Source organism: Chiloscyllium punctatum, chromosome 50 (assembly GCF_047496795.1).
Source record: "Chiloscyllium punctatum isolate Juve2018m chromosome 50, sChiPun1.3, whole genome shotgun sequence".
In the NCBI taxonomy this organism is placed as follows: domain Eukaryota; kingdom Metazoa; phylum Chordata; class Chondrichthyes; order Orectolobiformes; family Hemiscylliidae; genus Chiloscyllium; species Chiloscyllium punctatum.
Window position 1 is genome coordinate 38,023,101 of NC_092788.1, and position 26,056 is coordinate 38,049,156.

The following is a 26,056-nucleotide window of genomic DNA, read 5'->3' on the forward strand; positions in this document are numbered from 1 at the left end:
TTATTCTGACAGAGCGGGGAAGGTTATCGATGCTTGTCCTGTATTGCTGGACATTTCTTCTGACCTCAAATACTGCACTGAACTCGGTAGTGAGCACAGACCATGCTGGGTGGGTCTGGTGGTGTGGCACCCTCGAGGATGGGAATGTTCCCCCTTGGTACTCGCCCATCCAATATGCCCACCGTCCTCCTTCAACAAACCATGGTGTAATTGCCCCTTATCTACCAATCTGCCATTTCCCTGCCTTTGCTCTGTACCCATCTAATCCTTTCCTATCTGTGTATTTGTCCAAATACCTTTTCAATATTGTTAGTGTGCCCACTTCAACCACTTCCACTGGCAGCTCAGTCTAATTTGTCAGTTCACCTTGGATTCCATGCGATCTAACCTTCTGGAGCGGCCGACCATGTGGAACCTTATCAAAGGCCTTACTGAAATCCATATAGAATATGTCTACAACCCTGCTCTCATCAACCTTCCTGGTCACTTGCTCAAAAATCTCGAACAAAATTTGTAAGGCATGATCTGCCACGCACAAAGCCATGCTGACTGCTCCAAGTCAAACTCTGTCTTTCCAAATGCATGCACATCTTATCTCTCAGAACCTTCTCAAGTGGTTTACCGAAAACAGGTGTGAAGCTTACTAGTCTATATTTCCTAGGCTTTTCTTTGCAGCCCTTCTTGAATAAGGGCACAACATTTGCTACCGCCCAGTCTTCCGGGATCTTGGTCCCTAAGCTTTTTCTCTCGTCTCTTACAGTGCTCTTAGATATATCTGGTCAGGACCAAGAGATTTGTCTGACTTTGTGCAGTCTAATATGTCCAACAGCAACTCTACTGTGATATGGACAGTACCAAAATATGACAACTAAGCTCCTCAATGTCACAGATCTTCATGTCTTTCTTCATGATAAACACAGAGGTGAAATTGAGGACTTCACCCATCTCTTGAGGTTTTACACATGCATGCCGGTTTTGGATTTTAAAGCATCCTATTCTCTCTCTCGTTGCTCTTTATCTTTCCTATACTGAATTTGGATTCACTCTAATCTTCTCAGCCAAGACTACCTCATACCCCCTTATGGCCTTGCTGATTTCCTTCTTCAGTAAACTCCTCTTTCCCCTGTATATACCTCCAGGGATTCCCTTGATATGAGCTGCCTGAACATGAGCCACGCCTCCTTTTTTCTGGTCAAAGCCTCAATATCTCTTGCCATCCAGAGTTCTTTCTTCCCGTCTCACATAACCTTCGCCCTCACAGGAAAATGGAAACCTTGAACTCGAGCTATCTCACTTTTAAAGCCCTCCCACTTGCCCGAGATCCTTTTACCTGGAAACAAACAACTCCAATCATCCCCTGCAATCTCCTGTCTAACTCCAACTACATATGCCTTGCCCCAATTTAGAACTTGAACCTTTGGACCAATTTTGTCCCTATCATAACTATTTTAACATTGATACAACTCTGATCACTTTTCCCAAAATTCTCCCCCACTTTATCTCATTCACCTTTCCTGCCCTATTTCCCAACAGTAGGTCGAGTTTGTCCCTTCCCGAGTACGATACTCTATATATTGATTGTGGAAATTTCGCTGAACACACTTAACAAATTACGTTCCATCTAAGTTCTTAACCATCTGGAAGTCCCAGCCTATTTTAGGAAAATTAAAATCACTTATTATAACAACCCTATTGTTCCTGCAAGTCTCCCCAGTCCCCCTGAATATTTGTTCCTCTAATTCACATTGTTGATTATAGTGCAACCACTATAACATTACCATCCCCCTCTAACTACTTTGCACCATTCACGAAACCTCACTGGATATTATCTCAGGTATTTCAACTTTAAATACTGGTGTGATGCTTGCCTTAATCAGAACTATTGGTATTTAAACTGTTTCCATTTACTTCTCTACATCGCAGTGATTTTCATATCCATGGCACCCCTTGTGAAGGCACAGTGGAGATATTGAGCTGTAAATGGATGGGAGCTGCACATCCTGTCACTACCAACATTGGCAGCAAGTTTCCCCACGCTGGACAGTGATCTAACACAGTGTTACCGAACAATGCAACATCCTGGGTTTATATATGAATGAACCAGTGCGGTCTGCACAGCTCCCCACCCTGGACATTTAGCCCAGGATTATAGATTCAGCATTGGTGTGGGCTGCATAGAGTTCCATTCTGGACATTGCTGGGTTGTATTCTGCAGTACGCGAGTCATAGCTACACAGTGCTCCATCCTGAAAGTATAATGGACGGGCTGGTTATTGCGAATGTGAAAGAACTAAACATCTGGCTATACCTTTATTTAATGTTTTCATTCTTGTTATTGGACCCTTCAAATCCAGACTCATCCGGTTTGACCCGACCCTCTGGATGAGTCATGGTGACTGTTGTTACAGTATCTGTGTCGGCAACATGACCAACAAATGGAGCAGAGGCTGCAGAGAGGACAGTCTCCATAAAATGGAATGAGGGAATCACAATCAGATCAGCCGTGGTCTTAGCCAATATTGGGGCAGGATTGTGTGGACCACGAATGCAACTTATCATATATTTGTGTTTTTTCCAAGCAAACTCCCCTTCTCTCCCAGTGTCCCACACTGGTGGGGAGTGAGTCCCCTTCTCCTGTTCCTGCGTAACAGGATCCTCGGGCCTCACTAGCCTCCAGATTTCCCTGTGTCCCAGTTTCGAGCAGTTGAATGACCGCCTCCTGTTCCTGTGTCCCAGTTTCGAGCAGTTGAATGACCGCCTCCTGTTCCTGTATTCCAGACTCGAGCGGTTGAGTGACTCCCTCCTGATCTTGTGTCCCAGTCTCGAGCAGTTGAGTGACACCCTCCTGTTCCTGTGTCCCAGTCTCGAGCAGTTGAGTGACTCCCTCCTGTTCCTGTGTCCCAGTCTCGAGCAGTTGAGTGACTCCCTCCTGTTCCGGTGTCCCAGTCTCGAGCGGTTGAGTGACTCCCTCCTGATCTTGTGTCCCAGTCTCGAGCAGTTGAGTGACTCCCTCCTGTTCCTGTGTCCCAGTCGCGAGCAGTTGAGTGACTCCCTCCTGTTCCTGTGTCCCAGTCTCGAACAGTTGAGTGACTCCCTCCTGTTCCTGTGTCCCAGTCTCGAGCAGTTGAGTGACTGCCTCCTGTTCCGGTGTCCCAGTCTCGAGCGGTTGAGTGACTCCCTCCTGATCTTGTGTCCCAGTCGCGAGCAGTTGAGTGACTCCCTCCTGTTCCTGTGTCCCAGTCTCGAACAGTTGAGTGACTCCCTCCTGTTCCTGTGTCCCAGTCTCGAACAGTTGAGTGACTGCCTCCTGTTCCTGTGTCCCAGTCTCGAGCGGTTGAGTGACTCCCTCCTGATCTTGTGTCCCAGTCGCGTGACTCCCTCCTGTTCCTGTGTCCCAGTCTCGAACAGTTGAGTGACTCCCTCCTGTTCCTGTGTCCCAGTTTCAAGCAGTTGAGTGACTGCCTCCTAATCGAAGTTTTGTGAAAGTAGATGTCCCCCTCCTGCTCCTGAGTAACAGGCTTCAATAGCTCTGTGCTCACCTGCTGCTCCTGTGGAATGGAGGTGAGGGACTGAATGGCCTCTTCACATTCCTTACAGCTTTTCTTGACTAAAGGCCTTTCTCCTGTTTCTGTAAAACACCACCAAAATCTGAATGATGTATTTTTGTATTTTACTGTCAGTAATTGAGCAAACCAGCTGACTGACAGAATTCAGAAGCTGAATAGCCTCCTCCTGTTCCCGTATTAAACACTCAAGAGTCAATAGACTCTCAGAGATGTATAGCATGGAAAAAGATCCTTCGGTCTGGTCATCCATACCAACCAAATATCCTACATTCATCTCGTCTCCCTTTCCAGCACTTGGCCCATCTCCCTCTACACATTTCCCATGCATGTATCCATCCAAATGCCTTTTAAATGGTGTAACAGTACCTGCCTCCACCACCTCTTTTGTCTGTTCAATCCATACACGCAGCAGTCTCTGTGTGAAAATGTTGTCCCTCACGTCCCTTTTTAAATCTTTCTCCTCTCACCTTAAGCCTTTATATTCTATATCTGGAATTGTCTATCCTGGGAAAATACATTGACTTATCTATGCCGCTCATGATTTTATAAACCCCTTTAAGGTCCCCCTCAGCCTCAACACTTGAAAATAGCCCCAGCCTGTTCAAACTCTCCCTGTTACTCCAACCCTCCAACACCTGCAACATTCTTTTAAATCTCTTCTGCACCCTTTCAAGTTTGGCAACATCTTTCCGAAAGCAGGTTGACCAGAATTAAAGGCAATATTACCAAAGTGGCCAAACCAATGTCCTGTACAGATGCAACACGTCATGCAAACGCATAGACTCAAAGCACGCACCAATAAAGGGAAGATCACCGAGTGCCTTCTTCACTACACTGTCTCCCTGTGACAACAATTTCAAGGAACGGAGAACCCGCACCACAAGCTGCCTCACAGGGCAGCGACCTGGGTTTAATTCCATCCTTGAATGACTCGCTGTGTGGAGTTTGTACATTCTCCCCGTGTCTGTGTGAGTTTCCTCCGGATGCTATGTTTCCCTCCGACAGTATAACGTTATACAGGTAAGGGTAGATTGGCCATCCTAAATTGTGCATAATACCCTTGGATGTGAGGGAAAGGTGCATTAACCATGGGAAATGCAGGCTCAGAGTGATAGGGGAGGGGTTTGTCCAGTGGGATACTGTTTAGAGAGACGGTGTGGCCTCGATGGATCGTATAGCCTGTTTCCTAACTGTGGGGATTCTATAATTTTTATGGAGTTCTCCGTGATTGGCAACTTTCGACAGTATCCGACCTGTATGCCTGGCCCTGACTTTTCTTGCCAAAATGCAACACCTCATATTTGTCTAAAATAAACTCCATCTGCCACTCCTCAGCTCAGCTAATTAAGTTCCCATTATATTCTGAGAGATCATTCTTCACTGTCGACTACACTACCAAATTTGGAATGATCTACAAACTTACTGACAATACTTCATATACTCAAGTGCAAATGATTTGTATAAGTAACAAAAGGCAGTGGACCCACTATTGACCTTTGTGAGCAGCGCCACTGGTCACAGGTCTCCAAGTTTAATGAACTAACGTCCACTGTCATGGCCCGTCTCCAATATTCAAGAAAATTTTGGATCTTAAATGGCGAGCTCTCCATGGATCCCAGGCAGCCAAACCTTGCTAACCAGTCTACCATGTAGAACATTTTCGTTTTCTTACTGAACTGCATGAAGACAGCATCCACTGTCCTGCCTTCATCAATCATCTTCTTCACTTCCTCAAGAAATTCCAACGAGTCAGTGAGACGTGATCTCCAATGTACAAATCTCTCTTCAGTCCTTGTCTTTCCAAATGCATATACATCGTTTCCCTCAAAATCCCCTCCAACAATTTAGTCACCATTGACGTCAGGCTCACCGATCTAGAGTTACCTGGGTTTTCCTTAATTTCTGAAATAATGACACTCTGTTAGCAACCCTCCAGTCTTTTGCCACCTCACCTGTGGAAATCAATGTTACAGATATATCAGCAAAAGGCTGAGCAATTTCTTTCCTAGCTTCCCACAATATTCTGGGATACAACTGACCAGGTCCAAGGGCTTTATTCACCTTTATGTGTTTTAAAATGTTCAACATCTCCTTCTAATATAGATACTTTTCAAGATATCACTATGTATTTCTTCACTCGCTCGCTATTGTAACCTCTTCTACATTAAATACTAGGAAAGATACTTGTTTAGTATCCCTTCCATCTCCTATGGTTCCACACATACGTAGCCTTACTGATCTTGAAGGTGCCCTATTCTCTCCCTAGTTAATATTTTGTAATTAAAGGATGTGTAGAATTGCTTCAATGCCTCGGTAACCCTATTTCTAAAGCCATCTCATGTCCACATTTTTCTGACCTGATTTCCCCATTGACTATACACTTACTGCCCTTATACTCCTCTCGGGATTCACTTAATCTCATCTCTGTTTACCTGACATATGCCTCCTTCCTTACCTTGACCAGACCATCAATATATCTAACCATCCAGTACTCCCTGCACCCACCAGCCTTGCCCATCTCACTAATGGGAACACGTTGGCTCTGGACTCTCTGAAACCAAGTTTTGATGGCCTTGCATTTTCCAACCATCCCTTTACCTGTGAATAGGGTATTCCAATCAGCCTTTCACAGGGCTCGCCTAACACTTTCAAAATTGGCCTTGTTCAAAGTTAGAACTTAAATGTTTACATCAGGTCATTCCTATTCCGAAATTAATTTAAAACTAATATTTATGTGTAACAGACTTGACATGTTAAATAACCACTTCCTGCCCCTCTGTAACAGGGTCGAGAGGCTGAATGGTCTCCTCTTGTCCCTCTGTAATAGACTGGAGAGGCTGAATAACCTCCTCTTATCCCTCTGAAATAGACTCAAGAGGCTCCATGACCTCCTCCTGTACCTGTGTAACAGATCTGCGACATTAAATAACACAGCAACCCGTGAATTATAAGCAGCTGGTAAACTGTATCTGATGGAGGTCCATCCTTTCTCAGTTACAGAAACACAAACAACACTATGTACTCCAGGTGCCCTCTCAGTGACACCTCATACAGCTGCAGTGACACATCTCTTCGTTTTGAATGATTCTGTTGGCAAAATGTGCCAATATTCCAGCTTTCCACCTTTTTAAGTAGCAACAGGCTAATATGGGCAGAATGACCTTCTCCTATCCCTCTGTAAGAGTCCCATAGGGACAGAATTTCTTCGGCCTGTTCCTGAGCGGCAGTCTCAATGCTCTGTCTCAAGGTTATGAAAGGATTTGAAAACAGGGCATTAAAACCAGGAGTAGCCGCCCACTGGTCAATAAGTACCGTACTTTGATAACTTTCAATCCCACCCCTGGCCAATATTTGCAGCTGAAGCAGACAAGTCACAACTGTGAGAGATCCCTTTGACTATGAGCTGATTCTTGACACCATTCCCTGACCATTTCCATCTTGAACTACTCAAGTATCGAGAAACTTGCCCACCCGAATTTTTTTTTAGCAGCCGATCTGTTCTTTTATAACTGCCTCCTTTCATAAACAGAGTGGAACATATATCGACCCCTGCAGTGTCCTGTTAATACTCTCATATACAAGTTAATAAAAAGATTTAAAAGATTTAAAGATTTATGATCCATTCCTCAGCAACCCTCATCCATTCCATCCAAAACCAGGAAATGAAAAGTGATGTTTTGATCTGGTTAACTGAGCCTATTTGTTCAGTAAGTGCGATTAAAGCCAATCTCCATGGATTCTAATTATCCCAGTGGAGTGTTTCCATCTTTTAACGATAAATGGGCACCGTTCAATGTGTTATCCCATAACATGAGCGGGAGCATCACCGACAGCACTGACAGGGATCAGCAGATCCAGAGAGAAGGGGAGGAGAGATCAGAATCTGAGAATATGAGACTGGAATGTGCCAACAATGGATCAGAATCCGAGAATATTAGACTGGAATATACCAACAATGGATCAGAATGTGAGAATATTAGACAGGAATATTCCAACAATATACAGGAGCTTATCCGATTATGTTTGGTATCTTTCTACATTTGATTGGTGGTCATTATCATCGCGGATTTATTACGCTCTTCTCATTATTCAATATTTTTATTATCCCTTCCTGGCTATCGTTGGTGTTCCTGGTAAGTGTCACTCTCCAGATTTTGTTTTCTATAAACCAGTTTTGACTGTATTATGGTTATTTCATATACTCTACACATCTTGTCACTATTATTGTTCCTGTTGAATCTCTCCATCCAGATATTCACTCTACAGACCACTACTAACTACATCAATGAACGTGTTCAATTACTGCTTCCCTCTCTGCTCTGACAGTGTTACTTTCGTGTCTCTATGTTGATCTATTCAGTTTCAGGGGAGAACCACAATGCATTGTATCATTGCCTTTGCTGTTAAGAGCATAGAGGTCACCGTCGACTGCTCTGGTTACAAACTCCACTTCCTTCCACTGTTTCCATCCCATCCCTGGCCAATATCTGCAGCTGAAGCAGACAAGTCACAACTGTAGGAGATCCCTTTGACAATGAGCTGATTCTTGACACCATTCCCTGACCATTTCTAACTTGAAATACTCACCACCCCAGAATATATCTCACTGGTTTATTCCATCTGCTGTTTGAACCTTGAGCTATGAAGTACAGGCTTAATGAAGCCAATAATCTGCTGCTGATGCTCCCGGCTTCAGACCTGCCAAAACAAATCTGATTCAACCTCACATCAAACTCCGATCGATCTGTCATTCATGTGCACGCAGATGTATATTGCTGTTGTGTCTGGCAATGCCTTTATTTTAACATTCTCAAACACTTTATATCATCTGTCCATGAAACTTCCCTCGTTCTCTCTATTGACTAATAAAAGGCCTGCCAGTTGCTCCTATTTAAAATAGTTTCCTACATGTGCAGTCCTTCTCAAACAATGAGTTTCTCATTCAACCACACACACAAACACACACACACACACCAAACCTTCCTATTGTAGACAGTAATCTGATGCGAGTATAGTTAGCATATGATAGTAAAGTTTGCAATACTCTCTATGCTGGGCTGTCATTTTGTCCCAGTTTATGTTTGTTTGTGGTGGTCGGTGAAGCAGATTCAGGATTTGATGGAACAAACCATTTCCGCTGATCTGACAGTGCCTTTATTCAATGTTCTCATTCTTGTAATTTTACTCATGAAGATCTCACATCTGCAGTTAGTCCCACTGCCCTGCCTTTTTCCACATATTTCCACAACATCTTTTCAGTTAATTAACTGTGTGTTTCTGTCTTTAATGTGAATCTCTCTGTCCCTCTGTATCTTTCCCTGGCCTTGGGTTTTGTCTCCCTAGTGTATCGAGTGCTGGCATTGTGTAGCTCAGAAATACTGAAATGGTGTTTTTTCAAGCTGTTGTTCCCTTCCCGGTATGTCCCATGTGATGGTTCATGGACAGGCGTGTTTCAGAAGTTATAAGACACATCCTTGTAACTTGGTCTGTACCTGTGATTGTCTCTCTCAGGTGACCTTGCGATCAGTAACACGAGGAAGCCCACTGAGCGAAGGACCAGGCATATAAATTGTGTGGCAATGCTGCTACTTTTTAAATAAACGTTAGTTTCTCATTTTCTTTTAGTAAGAGGTCTTAAAGGCCAAACTGCCGACTGAAAACAGCTCAAGTAAATAACTTACGGGACTTTTAGTGTTTTTAATAAATAGTAGTAATGCTCACACAGCTCACACAGACCAGATTCCACAGAAATCGTGTGGAAGAGCAGAGTAACAATGGCAAGATTAGAAGCTGAAATGGCTGATGCTGATGCTTGAGTTCAGAAATCAAAGTTTGGTTTCTGTGAGGGATTGAGAAGAATGTGTGAGGTCTTCTTAAAGCCAGCTCACACAGACCAGGCTTTCTAGTTTGTTTTTTCTTGTAGCTGTAACAATCACCGGGTGCTTGGGGTCCCAAAAGGGTTGGAAGTTTTAGTAAATTATCCCTAACTGCTGCTCTCTCTAAAGCCTCACTTGATGGCCTTTCCTCCTGGATTGGAGAACTGTATGCAAGAATGCATGTCTGAATGTTCCTTTTTGCCAAGGGGTATGTTTCGGTGATGTTAATAGTTTGAACAGTTCATTTGTAGAACGTACTGTATCCATTATTCGGTTAAGTTTTCCAATAGTTAAGTTATTCTAAATTCCTCTTCATTTTGTATGGATTTTCATCAGAGAATAGTGAGGATGAGCAACCCTATGGTAGCCAAAGGCCTGATCAGGATCTGTTTAAATACATCCAGGCATTATCTAAAATTGATAAGAATGATGAGGGAGCCTTTTTAATTTCATTTCAGAAAGTGGCTAAACAAGTGCAGTGGCCAGAGAACATGTGGATTTAATTTATCCAAACAAAGCTGATAGGTATTTGCATCCCGATCGGAGGAGGTGAAGAAAGCCATCTGAAGTGCATATGAGCTTGTGCCAAAAACCGACAGACAGTGTTTCAGGAATCTAAAATAGTGTCCGAGGTTAAACGCACGTTGTGTTTGAAAGAATCAAACAAAGTAATTTTGAAAGGTGGGGAAGGATATTAAAAACAGAGCAAACCTATGACACTCTGAGAGAGACTCTAATTTTGGAGAAGTTCAACAATTCACTTCCTGCAGTCGGGAGAAATCGTGTGGAAGAGCAGAGTAACAATGGCAAGATTAGAAGCTGAAATGGCTGATGCTGATGTTTGAGTTCAGAAATCAAAGTTTGGTTTCTGTGAGGGATTGAGAAGAATGTGTGAGGTCTTCTTAAAACATATCCCTGTGAGAGTAAGGTTTACTGGCATAGGCCAGGAGTAGCAGGTAAAGAGGTTACAGCATTAAGAGATACAGAAGCATGTAATTCTTTTATGCTGAGACATGAGGAGCTACGTCATTCAGAGGGACTATTGGAGAGATGAGAAGTGCTCCATTATGGGCCGTGTGGTTGGAGTGTCCAGTGAAGACATCAACAGATTTATTCCACACTGGGGAAGGAGGCCTTGAGCTTGGTGTTGGCGTTACTACATTTCAGCATTTAAGTTGCGAATAACATACTTGAGACAAATCTTTATCACTGATCGTGACCCCTTAAAGTTTGTGGAGAAGTTCAGGGAGAAAACTTTATTGAGTTTATTATTGCTGCCATTCAATATGAAATTATAAAGTTGACAGGGCAAGAAAAAGTAAGTTTTGACACGTTGTGGGGACTTGGACGAAGAAAGATAAAAGGCATTCTGTGGTAGGAGTAAAATGACTGAAATCGAAACTACCTGTGAACATTTGTATGCTCAGAGTCAATGTAATATATATTCATTCCAGTCTACTAATAGAGGAAGATTAGGAGGTCTAAAATGAATCCACCTTTGTATATTGATGGATTATGTTATTACCGATGGAGCCGGGAGGATACTATCACTGTAAATAGGTTACAGTGATAGTATCCTCTTGGGGTTTTTTTTGACGAGAGGTTTTAAAGGCAGAGGTGAAGAACTGCTGTCTGAAAACAGTTTAAGTAAATAACTGAGAAAGCCTTTAGGTTTTATTAAAACGATGGTAACAATGGAAGGGCAGTGGCCAGCTCTCCCAGATCAGGTTTACTCATTTTGTTTTTAGCTGCAGCATTCAGAAGCTGTTCGGGTCCCAGAATGGTTGGAAGTGTCAATACATGATCCCTCGCTGCCTTTCTCTCTGAGATCTCTGTAGATGTTGATTTCTCCTGGATCAGAAAACTTCTGTATGGATCTGTATTTGAATACATCTTTGTGTCAAGCGGTGTAAACCACGAAGGTATTTTATCTATTGTTTGTGTAAGTGTTCCAACATATAAGCTATCCCAAAATGTTCTTTTCTTTGTTTGTATTTTAACTATAGCATTTTAACAGGTTATATTTTGCTTAACGTCGACTGGTTTGACCAGTCATAACATATCTGGAAAGCACACTTCACATCAATATTCAAAATAACGAAAGGTTTGGGTCTAAGCAGCCTTCTTAAAATATATTGCGGGAATCTGGTCTGGTCCACAACACTTATAGGTGAGGGGTTTCTAACTGACTCCTGTTATTGAAAAGTTAGTGCCGCAGCTGGGGATGTTTTGCTGGAGGTTGTGCTGTGAGCTGCCTCAGACATTCAGGGAGACCTGAGGATTTGGTGACCCAACTTTGGATGGAGCGTGGGGACTGTAGTTACAACATCTGGGTCTGCAACATGAACAACAAATGGAGCAGAGGCTGCAGAGGGGGGAAGCTTTGAAACCACACAGTGAGTGTGAGTGTGGAAAGGGATCTGCGGGATCCACCCCGGGTTTTCCAGGAACAGCTTCCCAAGCTCCACTTAAACCAGGAGCAGAGTGTGAGGGGCCCTGACTGAACAAGGAGCTGGTCACAGAGCGGTGTCACCTTCTTTAACACGTCCTGCAGCTTCACGCCAGGGGGAGGACAGTGCTGCCAGTGGCTGTTAGGGTCACTGTTTCATTCAGCTTCTATGTTCTGGAACTTTTCAAACAGGACTGGGTGACATATCCATCATCTCCCAGTATGTTGCCATCAATGTAACCATTCAGTGACGGAGGATATATATGGTGGATGAAGTAAATACATTGTTTCACCCACAGCAGGGAGCTGCCGGGTGTATCCAGTATAATGGGATTCCCGATGGTGTACATGGCATCTGCGGAGTAGCCGTGTCAATGGGGAGAGGTAGAGGAACTGAAGGAGCACTCTCTGTATTAATCTTGAAGCGTGCTCATCACAGTACATCATGCTGGTGAATATCCCTGTCCTCACTGCAGCCACAGCCTCTTCATTCACAAGCAGGCAGCCATTCCCATCGTCTTCAGATCTCCATGTAGAAAGGAATGAATGTATCTTGGATAAAGGCCATCCCCTTGATACTCGTTTGATAACAGCATCCCCCATCACCAACCAAACACTTCGAAACATTCCATGTGTACGGAGAGCAATGGGGTCACTTGGAGCATCAAGGAGCAGACGATCAGGGATGGAGCAAAACCTCCCATGTCTGAACGGGTCTGTGTGAACCCCCCAGTACACAGGATCATTAATCCCCGTAATCCCTCTCCATTTCAGTAACATACTGCCTTCCATTATTACTGTAAATGAAATGACAGATTATATCATGTTATATTGCAGCTGCCAAATTGTTATCCATTGCCTTTACCACTCTGTATCTATGTGTAGACCCTCCAACCTCTCTTGACATTTAATCTCTTGCTTATCACAGCAACATGACCAAACTCAGTATCTCTATATCTGTTCTGTCCTCCTGATCATTGATATAGATTGTAAATAGTTGAGGACCCAGCACTGGTCACTGTGTGACTCCACTGGTGACGTTCTGTCAAACTGATTAAGACTGATTTATCCAGAGAGCCTCCTTCCTGTTTGATACATAATCCTCCCCCATTACTGTGTAACACAGTCGTAAAGCTGAATATGAACAAGGAGCATCAGTCAGGAATCCAACCCTTCGAACCTGCTCCACCATGGAATACAATCATGGCTGATGTCATCGCGGCCTCTGTTCCACTTTCCTGCTATCTCTCGATCCTCAAACTCTAGTCTCTTATTGTAGATTGCACCACATGAAAACATATCCACTCCACAGCTACACTTTCAATTACGTTTAGCATTTTACAGACCTCAATGAGCTCTCCTTTCATTCTTATATACTTGAGAGTATAGGCCTAAACTGCTCAATTTCTCTTCATAAGACACACACTTCAAATAAGGAATCATTCTAAAGAAGCTCTTCTGAATTGCCTCCAATGGAAATACCTCATTCTGCAGGACACCCAAACTGTACTCCAGTTGCAGCCTCACGAACGCCTTGCATAGCTACAGCAACACTCCCTACCTTTCTTCTCTATCTTTTTATAAATAAACACTGAAATTATGCTTGCATTCCTCATTACCTGCAGTACCCGCAGGCAAGTTTTCTGTGATATGCAAGCAGGCACCCAGATCCCTCTGCACTTAAGCACTTTGAAGTTTCTCTCCATTTAGATAATAATTTGCTTTTTTATTATGCTGGCCATCTTGAATAACCCCATATTTATCCACTTTACTTTTCATTGCCAAATGTTGGCCCATTCACCCAATCTATACATATAGTTTTTAAATCCCTTGCATCATCATTCCGAAGAAATTTCCCACCAATGTTAGTGTCGTCTGAAAATGTAGCTATAGTATTTTCTATCCCGTCAACCGAGTAATAATATCGATCCCAAATGGTTGAGGCATGAGAACTGAAATCTATGGCTCCCAACAAATTGCATTTTCCAATATAAAATGATACATTTAATTCATCTGACTGCATTTTGTTGGTTAACCAATCCTCCATCCAAACCAATAAATTACTCCTAAACTGATGCTGTCTGATCTTACCACTCACTCTTTGGAGAAGGGACGTATCTGAATCCTTCACGAAGACCAGATATATTCCATCTCCAGGATTCCCACTATCCACCTTGTTTGTCACATCTTTAAATAACTCAAGAAAACACTTCAATCATGGTTTATCTTTTGTAAAGCCATGTTGAGTTCGAAGGATTGTGGTTTACGTTTGCAAATGTCCTCAACAATGGATTCTAATAATTTGCCTTAAATTACAATAATTTATTGTTACAATTTACTCCCTAATGTATTCAGTTATTATAAGTTCTTCCCTTTCTAAAACCTTTACGTTTTCTATGAATTCCTGTTTGATGGGCAAAGGGTTTTAAGAGATGTGCTCCAATTGCTGCATAAGCGGTATGTGTGGCTGACTGGACTCATCATCCTGCTGGTGTACAAAATCGATGGGATGAAGTCTTTCTGGTGTTCCCATGTTGTCGTCTCCAAGGCCAGAATGACCACCTCCTGTTGATGCGTTAGAGGGGTGGGGGATTATGGAATCTTCCCGTTGCTGTGTAACATTTTGAGGGTCTGATGGGTCTTCTCATATTTCTCCATAATCGGTGGAGATACTGAACGGTCTCCTCATGTATCCCAGAGATGGGACGAAGGGAGCGATTGGTCTTCTCTTGTTCCCATACAACAGACACGTGTCTGAATTATCTCCTCCTTTCTCATGAAAAAAGTCTCAGATAATTTTTATCCTAACACGTTTCCCTTGCAACAGACTCGGTGGGTCTGAATGGCCTCCTGTTATCCCAGTGTAACAATGTCCAGTCACTGTGTGACCACTTCCAGTTCCTATGTTACGGACTTGAGGAGGCTGAGTGGACTGATCCTGTTGCTGTGTAATAGGATACTGGTGCAGCATGGCCTACTCTGGGTCCGGTGTTATAGATTCGAGGGGCTGATTGGCCTCCTCCTGTAAATATACATCGGGCTCGAGGGGCTGAACAGTGTCGCCCTATTCTGGTGTGACAGGCTCGAAGGCCTGAATATCCTCCTGTTGTTCCTGTGAAACAGGCTGGAGAACGGAATGGATTCCCCCACTATCTGTGTAATTCTCCTCAGTTGTTGACTCCTTCCTGTCATCTATGTTGAAATAAGTTCATCCTTTATTTTTGTAAACTCCAATGGCGATTGGATCAACCTGATCATCCTTTCGTTATAAGCTAGCACCTTCATTGCAGGAATCAGCTGAGGGAACCACTTCTGAGCTGCTTCCAATATAACATCATCCTTTCTTCATTGGAGAGACTAAATCTGTACACACTACTCCAGATGTGATCTCACTAAGACCCTGTACAGCAGCAGTAATGCTTTACCAGCCTGCTGTAACGTTCCCACCCAGGTTAGAGCTGTCTCAGCTCTCTGGGGAAATACAGAGCATTGTTGAACGATCATTGTCCTTTTCTACTCCACTAGCATTACGGGAAATCTGGAGAAAATGTCACAATGATGCTTAAGAAGATCATAAATGATGTGGCGAGATGATCTCTACCATTAATCTCCCCAAAGCCCACGTCGCTCAGATTCTACAGAATCTTGTAATGTGGAGCGTAAAAACAGCAAGGAGAAGGAAACATTGATGGGAGTTATATATCAAAGTGAAAGCTGCAATACAAATGCTGGACATGTTATAAAACGGGAAATGAGATATACACATTTGTGGGTACTGCAGTAATAATGTACTGTTTACATTATATCTAAACTGTGTTAACCCAACTGAATGCTAATGTTGGGAAAAATGGATTTCATGAGCATGTGTTAGATAGCTGGCATTAACATTTTGTCGAGCACTGAGCTAGAGATCAGGTTATTTAGGAATTGGTGTTGGATGATCAGAAAAGCTAATTGAAAACTTTGCTGTAGAGGACATTTTGGGATCAGTGGCCACAATGTATTGGTTTTCTTTTATGCTGTTTGAGTACACGGTAGCTTTTGGTTTATTTGATGTAACTGACATAAATCTGAATCATGCAAGCCCTGAAGGTGTGAGGAGAAAGTGGGCACTGCAGATGCTGGAGATCAGTGGCGCTGGAAAAGCACAGTCAGGCAGTGTACTCGGAGCAGGAGCATTGACGTTTCTGGCACAACCCTTTATCAGGAATGAGGCTTCTGGGTCAAAGGAGCTGAGAGATAAATGAGAAGGGGATGTGGCAGGAGGCAGGTAGCTCGGAATGCGATCGGTAGATGAAGGTGGTGTTGAAAGTGATAGGTGATGAAGGGAGACAGAACGCCTCATCTACTGCATCCTTTAAACTCAGTGTGGTCTTCTCTACATTGACGAGACATACGTGGATCATTTCAGGGAACATCGTTGGAACAGCCACATTGACCAACTCCACTACCTAGTGGCTAAACACTTGAACTCTCCTTTCCACTCTGCCAAGGACATGAGAGTCCTGGGCCTCCTCCATCACCAAACCCTAACCACCTGAAGCATGGATGAAGAAAGGTTCCTCTTCTGCCTTGAGGACCTTCCAACCACAAGGGATTAATGTAGATTTCACCAGTTTCCCCATTTCCCCTAACTCCACCTTATCCCATTCCAATATTCCAACTCAGCTTTTGAACGTTCCTATGTGTTCATCTTCCTTACCATCAATCTGGTCCACCCTCCTCTCCGACCTAACCCTTTCAGCCTCACCTTTAACTACTTATTAGGACAAAGGAAGCTGCTTAGAAAAATGCCAAGTGTTGTAGTAAGCCAGTGGATTCGGAGAAAGGTAGGACCCAGCAAAGGATGACCAAGAAACTGAGAAGGAAGTCAAAAAGCGAAACAGCATGCAAACAAAAGAAAAACATAAAGACTGCTAAAGAAAATCATTAAGACCGCTAAAGAAAACCATAAAGACTGCTAAAGAAAAACATAAAGACTGCTAAAGAAAAACATAAAGACTTCCAAAAAAAAACATGCATCAGTGTATGAAACAAAAGAAAAAACAAGTTAATATGTGGAACAGTAGGTGTGCGGACAGGGTAATTTATTGAAGAGAACAGAGAAATCACAGGGGAAAGAAACAGTTTATTTGAGTCTATTTTCAAGGCAGAATATCCAGAAATTCTCCCAGAAATACCAAGTGACCATGGGACTTGTGCAAGTAAAGTCTAAGATCATTCTTATCAGTGTTGAGGTCATCTTTGAAAAGAAAGCTGGATTGAGTATTTGTAAATCTGACAGATCAGATGTACTTCATACAAGAATTACAGAGGAAGCAGCAATAGACGTATTGATTGCATCTCAGATTTTCATGTTATTTTCCAATACATTCTGGAAAGATATTTAGTCAATCTGGATATGGCAAAAGTTATAAATATTATTCAACAGTTTAGGAAAGGATAAAGATTGAGAGTGGTGAACTACAGATCAGTTAACTTGTAATCCGCGGTCGGGTGTCTCTTGGGCTGAATCACAAAGAACGTGTTACTGGATATATTGAAGTTAATGAGAAAATTGGGGAGGATGATAATGCATCGATGAAACGAAAACCATAAGTGACAAACATTTTTTGGAATGATTTGGAGATGATTCTTGTGGACGTAGACAACAATGGATAACGTATCGTTAGATATTCAGGAAGATCTTTCTTTAAGAACTCTCCCACTCTCATCATAAGAAATGTTAAAGTGAAAGGAATTGGGAAGAACGCATGCAAATAGGAAACTAAAAATTAGGTTTACATTTATGTGAATGTAATTGCAATATAGAAGATGTCGTGCACCAGCTGCATAGAGTGTTGCTGAGACTAAACTTAAAGTATCGTGTACCGTTTGGAGTCCCAATCTAAGATCGAAAAACTGACTACAGAGGAACTGCAAAAGGTATTTTCCAGACTAATCCATAAAATGGCAAGATTGTCTGATGGGGAAACAGCCTGTGATCTCGAGTTTCAAAATATGAGAGTTGATTGTAGTGAAACTTAGAAACTTAGGAACATTGAGGGGACTGAATAACAGAGAGACATGGAGAAGTGCAAGCAGTCGAGATCAGGGAGAATCCCATGATATTCTACACGGTCAAGTAGAACAGAATAATCAGCAACAGTTAGTGTCCATTAGAGATCAAAGTGTGTCAACCCGGAGAACATTGATAGATTGTTACATGAAAACATCACAGCTGTTTTACTTGGGAGAAGGAGGATGCAGGTACAGAATTCGAGAAGATGGACTGGAAGCTCTTGAACAGATTGATGTTAAGTATGAGCAGGAGTTTGAGGCTTTGTCTGGTATAAAATTCGATCAATCCGCAGGTCTGGATAATGTTGGAGTCAAGGGAGGAAAGACGCTGATTGGAAATTTTAATTAGATTCTGACCATGGGGAGGTGCTAGAGGACTGGAGAGCAGCTGATATGATTCCAAATTCACAGTCAGGGTGGTAGAGATTTTCCAAGGTAACTATAGATGAGCGAGTACTAGATCACTGTTCAGGAAACTACTGGAGAAAATAGAGAAGGAGAAAATCGAACTCCAATCAGAGTCGCAAGGTTTGATCAAGGATAATCATCATGACTTTCTCAGAGTGAAGTCACACCTAATGAATTTGATTGAATTAGTTTGAGGAGGTTGCTTATTTAGTTTTTCAGCAAGGCCTTTGACAAAGTTCCACATGGGAAATTGAAAAACATAAAGTAAAATATCAGAGTATCGAGGGTAACTTGAAAATTTACAACGAAAATTGTCTTAGTGTCAGGAGTCAGAGGGTGGTGGGAGAAGGCTGTTTGTGTGACTGGAGACCAGTGTCCTCTGGTGTACCACAGGGATCAGTGCTGTGTCCCTTATTGTTGAAGCATTCGTAAATGGTATAGGTGTGAATCTGGAGGGGGAGTGGGTGGAGGGCTGGGAGTTGAGATAAGTAAGTGTGTGTTTGACACAAAGATTGGCCGAATGGTTGGCAGTGAGGAGGAAGTTCTGATTTTACAGGTAAATACAAGTGGAATGATCAGATGGGCAGATCGATGGCAGATGGAATGTGATCCTGATAAATATGAGGTGATGTACTTTGGAAGGAGGAACCAGACATGGGGTGTACACAATGATTGGCAGCACACTAGGGAGCTCTGAGGATGTTTCTCCACACATCCATGAATGTGACTGAACAGGGTAATGGACTAGTTAAGAATTGAACCTTGGGTGTCGCGTTTATTAATCAGGGAGTAGATTATAAATGCTATGTAGGGCTTGGTTTAGTCCATGATGGAGGACTATATGTCGTTCTGGGAGCCTCATTACAGGAAGGATGTGATTGTACTGGACGGTGTTGCAGTGGAGACTTAACAGGTTGTTCCCTGGGATGGGGCATATCAGCTATGGAGAGAGGCTGGATAAGCTCGGGTTGTTTACTTTGGAGCAGAGAAAGCTGAGGGGGATGTAATTCAGAAGGATACGTTAACAAGGGGCATCGACAGGGTGGATAGACAGTAGCTGTTCCCTTTAGACAGAGGGTCAAGAACAAGGGAGCACACCTTAAAGTGAAGAGTTTGACGTTCAGAGAGGATTTAAAGATTACTTTATTTTCACCCAGAGGGTGTTGAGGTCTGGAATGCACTTCCTGAGAGGGGAGTTATCACGGCTAACCTCTCAACCGTTAAGTGTACTTGGACGAGCACTTGGAAGTGTCATAATATTCCAGGCTATGTGCCTGGTGTTGGAAAGTGGGACTAATATAGATCGTGCTGTATTTCTGTTGGTACAGAGACTATCTCCTGTGCGTGTATGACGTGGAGCTGAGCAGCTTAAGACAGGAATTGATAGGTTTCTGAAGATAATGTTCACAAAGGTTATAAGAGTGAACTGTTATAGCTTGTCAAATTATGTCAAGGTGAGAAGTATGAAAAAACAGTGCAGGTTCCTTCCAGTTTGAAACCAGAGGTTGGAGAATGGGAAACAGGGAAATGGCAAAACTATGAATCCACAACTTCAGTTCTGTTTTCACAGAACTTTCTGACGATACCAGGAAAACCCAGTCTGGTATGGAAAACGAAATAGTACATGGAACATAGAACATAGTAAGTAAATGGTTTGGGAGAAATGATTCGAACTGAAAATAATGGTCATCGACAACACTAACACAGGTTTATGAAATGGGAATTATGTTTGAGAAACAGACTGGGAGACACGCGGATTTTCAGAAAAAGTTTGATAAACCTCCAAGCCCAGTTTGCAAAATCAAATCTTAGTGGATTGGGGTGAAAATACGGACAAGCTTCCAGAATGGGACATCTGGCAGGAAACAGTGAATAGAAATAAACAGACTTGTGAAGCAACAGCCTGACCTTGTATTTAAGGTATGGTTCTGTGAGTATGACTATATCCCTGACATCCCATCACCTTCCCTGGATATCTCCTCTCTCACCAGCAGGACAGACAAAGCAGAAGTGGTGGCACAGTGGGATTCAGCTGGAAGGGAATTGCTCTGGGAGTCCTCAACAGTGACCTGTATCCCATGAACTCTCATGGCGTTAGTTTACACATGGGAAAGGAAACCTCCTGCTGATTACCATGTACCAGCCTCTCCCAACTGATGAGTCAGTACTCCTCCATACTGACCAACACTTGGAGGAAGCGCTGAGGGTGACAAAGGCACAAAATGTACTCTGGGTGAGGGACGTCAATGTTCACTAAAGGAGTGGTTCAGCAGCAGCATTACTGATTGAGCTGGTTGGGTCCGAAAGGATATAACTTCTCGACTCGGTCTGCGGCAGGTGGTGAAGGAACCCACAAGAGGGAAAAGCCATATTTGACCACAGCCTTACTAATCTGCCAGTTGCAGAAGTATCTGTCCATGACAGTATCGGGTAAGAGTGACCACCGCATAGTCATTGTGGAGACAAAGTGACACCTTCACATTGAGAATAACCTCCACAATTTTGTGTGGTACTATCACCATGCTAAATAGGACAGACTTCGAACAGATCTAGCAGCTGAAGTCGGGGTTTTCATAAGGTGCTGTGGTTCATCAATAGCAGCAGAATTGTACACCCACACAACCTCATGGCCTGGCGTATCCCCCTCACAACAATTACCATCAAGCCAGAGGATCCACCTTGATTCAATGGAGTATGCAGGGGGGCAGAAGCAGCACTGGGAATACCTGAAAATGAGGTGTCTGCCTGATGAAGTCACCAACCAGGACTACCTGCGTACCAAACAGCATAAGCAGTTCGTCATCGACAGAGCTAAGGGATCCCACAAGCAACGGTGCAGATCTAAGCTCTGCAGTCCTTCTACTTCTAGTTGAGAATAGTTATGAACAATTAAACAAGTCATTGGAGGTGGAGATTCCACAAGTATCCCCATCCTTAATGATGGAAGAGCCCAGCACTTCAGTGCAAAGGTAACTTTCATACATTCGTAACAATCTTCAGTCAGAAGTGCAGAGTGGATGATGCACCTCGGCCTCCTCCAGTGGCCCTCAACAATTCAGTTACCAATCATCAGCCAATTTGGTTCAGTCCACGCGACATCCCAATTCAGTTGGAGACACTGGATACCCCAGAGGGTACATACCCTGACAACACTCTGGCAATAGTACTGAAAAGTTGTTCTCCAGGCCTTGTCACTGCCCTCACCAAGCTGTTCCAATACCGTTACAACAACATTTCTCTGATTACGTCGAAATTTACCCCAAGTATCGCCTGTATATAAAAAGCAGACCAAATCCAATCCGGCCAATTACCACCCCATCAGTCTACTCTCGATCATCAGTAAAGTGGTGGAAGGGCTCAGTGCTTTTAAGCAGCACCTGCTCAGCAATAACCTGGTCAATGTCGCCCAGTTTGGGCTCCACCAGGGCCACTCAGCTCCTGACCTCATTACCATGGTTCAAACATGGACAAAAGAGCTGAATTCCAGGTGGGGTGAGAGTGACAGCCCTTTAAAACAAGGCTGCCTTCGACCAAGTGAGGTATCAAGGGGCCTTAGCAACACTGGAATCAATGGGTATCAGGGGCAAACTGCCTGATGGTTAGAATCATACCTGACACAGAGGAAAATGGTCATGGTTGATAAAGGTCAGTCATCTCAGCTCCAGGACAAGTCTGGAGGAGTCCCTCAGGCAGTGGCCTAGGCCCAAACATCTTCAGGGCTGCTTGATCAATGGCCTTGCCTCTATTATAAGGTCAGAAGTGGGGATGGTCGCCAATGATTGCGCAATGTTCAGCAATGTTTGTTGCTCCTCAGATACTGAAGCAGGCCATGTCCAAATGCGACAAGATTTGGACAGTATCCAGGCTGACAAGTGGCAAGTAATATTGATGCCACACAAATGCCACACCGTGACCAGCACCACTAAAATACAATCTAACCACTGCTGCTTGGCATTCAGTGGTGTTACCATCACTGAATCCACAGTGGACAGCAGTGGTTCAATAAGGCAGCTCACCACCAGCTTCTCAAGGGGCAACCAGGGACAGGAAATAAATGCTGGCCCAGCCAGTCACACCCAGGTTCAGGAAATAAATATTATTTTTAAATAGAATAACAGAGGAAGGTTGCTGGGATATCATAGAGATCGGTGCACAGGCCCCACCTGTTCACAATACCCATTAAACATTTGGTTGTGGGAATCAAATACAATATATCCCAACCTGCTGATAGAACTAAAGGATGTTGGATTGCGAGTGGGTGAGGAGGTTGTAAAAAAGCTTCAAGGTGACTAAGACAAGAGGGGTGAATGGGCAAATACGTGGCAGATGGAGAACAATGTGGGTAGAGGTGACGGTGTGCCCTTTGGTGGGAACAATAGACTGGAAGACTATCCTTCGAAAAGGGATTGTTTGAAACATGTTGATCTACAAAGGAATGTATGCTCCTTTTTGTTGTTTCCTTCTGCGCAGCCTCTGAGGTCCCTGCAGCGCAGTGAGGTCTGAACCCAGAAGACAATACTGGGAATGGCACTGACACACTGGCAAGGGTGCATAGACCCACTAAGTGGGGAGCTGTAACATTGCAAAGGATCTGGATCTCCCTGTACACCAGTCACTGAAAGCAATATTGCAGGAAAGAAAGCAGTTAGGAAGATCAATGAAGTGCTGACCTTCATTTCAGGGGGATTTGAGTCCAGGAGTAAGCGTGTCTTACTGCAGTTATACAGGGCCTTGGTGACTCCCCATCTCAAACACTGTGCAGTATTGTGTGCAGGTTCGGTCTCTGTACCACATAAAGGACAAACCTGACATTGAGGGAGAGCAGTGAAGGATGACCAGATCGATCTTTGTGATGACAGGTTTGTTGTGGAAGCAGAGTTTGGGGCGACTGGGCCAGCATTCCATGGGGTTTAGGAAAATGGGAGGAGATCTTAGTGAGATATATAAAGCTCTGACAGGGTGAGACAGATTGGAAGCAGGGATAATAATTCCCCTGGCTGTGGTGTCTAAAACAAGGAGTCACAGTATTAGGTACAGGCAGACCATTCTGCATTGAGATGACAATAAATGTCTGCACTCAGCGACTGATGAACCTGGGAAATGCACTCGAACCAGAAAGCCAACACACTGAATATAAATACAGATTTAGAGGCAGTAAAGGGATGGTGGGAGAGCAGGAGAATGGTGTGGAAATAAAGGGCCAACCAATATTTTATTGAATTGGGTAGCAAACTCGACAGACCAAAGGGACGAATGCGCTTCCTATTTTATAGCTTCCCAAGGTTAATCACATTAACGGATATATTCATTGTGTGGGATAAGTGCATTGTAGAGATGTTTGAACATGAACAACAATGAGGAAGGCTCAATGTGCTGATGACCTACTCCATTCCTGATGTTTCTGTGCAGTCTGTGGGAAAGCTCTGTAAATGTTGGAGAGGGAGAGGGTACAGTCAGAAGTGACAGTATTTCTGTTGAATAAAGGTAACTATGGAGCTATGAGGGAGGAGCTGGCCAATGTTCAATGGTGCAATACCTTAGCAGGGATGACCGTGGAGGAACAATAGCGGATATTTCTGTGTATAATGCAGAAGTTGCAGGATCAGTTCATTCCGAAAAGGAAGAAAGATCCCAGGCGGAGGGATGGGTGGCCATGGCTGACGAGGGATGTTAAGGAACATATAAAGGTAAAAGAGAAAAAGTATAACATAGCAAATATAAGTGGGAAAACGGAGGACTGGGAAGCTTTTAAAAAACAACAGAGGATTACTAAGAAGGAAATACGCAGAGGAAAAATGAGGTACGAAGGTAAACTGGCCAATAATATAAAGGAGGATAGTAAAAGCTTTTTTAGGTATGTGCAAGGCAAAAAAAAATGGTTAGGACTAAAATTGGGCTCTTGAAGACAGAAACAGGGGCATATATTACGGAGAACAAAGAAACGGCAGAAGAATTGAATTGTTACTTCAGATCTGTGTTCACTGGGGAAGACACAAGCAATCTCCCTGAGGTAACAGTGGCTGAAGGACCTGAACTTAAGGGAATTTATATTTGCCCGGATTTGGTGTTGGAGAGACTGTTAGGTCTGAAGGTTGATAAGTCCCCGGGGCCTGATGGCCTGCATCCCAGTGTACTGAAGGAGGTGGCTCGGGAAATCGTGGATGCGTTGGTGATTATTTTCCAGAGTTTGATAGATTCGGGATCAGTTCCTGCAGATTGGAGGGTGGCTAATGTTATACCACTTTTTTAGAAAGGTGAGAGAGAGAAAGCAGGAAATTATAGACCAGTTAGTCTGACCTCAGTGGTGGGAAAGATGCTGGAGTCTATTATAAAGGATGAAATTACGACACATCTGGATAGTAGTAACAGGATAGGTCAGAGTCAACATGGATTTATGAAGGGGAAATCATGCTTGACTAATCTTCTGGACTTTTTTGAGGACGTAACTCTGCAGATGGATGAGGGAGATCCAGTAGATGTAGTGTACCTGGACTTTCAGAAAGCTTTTGATATAGTCCCACACAGGAGGTTAGAGAGCAAAATGAGGGCGCATGGTATTGGGGGCAAAGTTCTAGCTTGGATTGAAAATTGGTTGGCTGATAGGAAACAAAGGGTAGTAATAAACGGCTCCATTTCGGAATGGCAGGCAGTGACCAGTGGGGTACCGCAGGGATCCATCCTGGGACCGCAGCTTATTACAATATATATTAATGACAAAGAAGATGGTATTAGCAATAACATTAGCAAACTTGCTGATGATACAAAGCTGGTTGGCAGGGTGAAATGCGATGAGGATGTTAGGAGATTACAGGGTGACCTGGACAAGTTAGGTGAGTGGGCAGATGCATGGCAGATGCAGTTTAATGTGGATAAGTGTATGGTTATCCACTTAGGTGGCAAGGACAGGAAGGCAGATTACTACAAAAATGGAATAAATTTAGGTAAAGGGGCAGTACAGAGAGATCTGGGTGTTTTTGTACACCAGTCAATGAAGGCAAGCATGCAGGTACAGCAGGTAGTGAAGAAGGCTAATAGCATGGTGGCCTCCATAACAAGAGGGATTGAGTATAGAAGCAAAGAAGTCCTTCTGCAGCTGTACAGTGCCCTGGTGAGACCACACCTGGAGTACTGTGTGCAGTCCTGGTCTCCAAATTTGAGGAAAGACATTCTGGCTATTGAGGGAGTGCAGCGTAGGTTCACGAGGTCAATTCCTGGAATGGTGGGATTACCTTACACTGAAAGACTGGAGCGACTGGACTTGTACACCTTTGAGTTTAGAAGACTGAGAGGGGATCTGATTGAGACATATAAGATTATTAAAGGATTAGACACTCTGGAGGCAGGAAACATGTTTCTGCTGATGGGTGAGTGCCGAACCAGAGGACACAGCTTAAAAATACGGGGTAGACAATTTAGGACAGAGATGAGGAGAAACTTCTTCACCCAGAGAGTGGTGGCTGTGTGGAATGCTCTGCACCAGAGGGCAGTAGAGGCCCAATCTCTGGATTCATTTAAGAAATAGTTGGATAGAGCTCTCAAAGATAGTGGAATCAAGGTTATGGAGATAAGGCAGGAACAGGATACTGATTAGGAATGATCAGCCATGATCATATTGAATGGTGGTGCAGGGTCGAAGGCCAGAATGGCCTACTCCTGCAACTATTGTCCATTGTCTATTGTCTATTGTTGTCACAAGC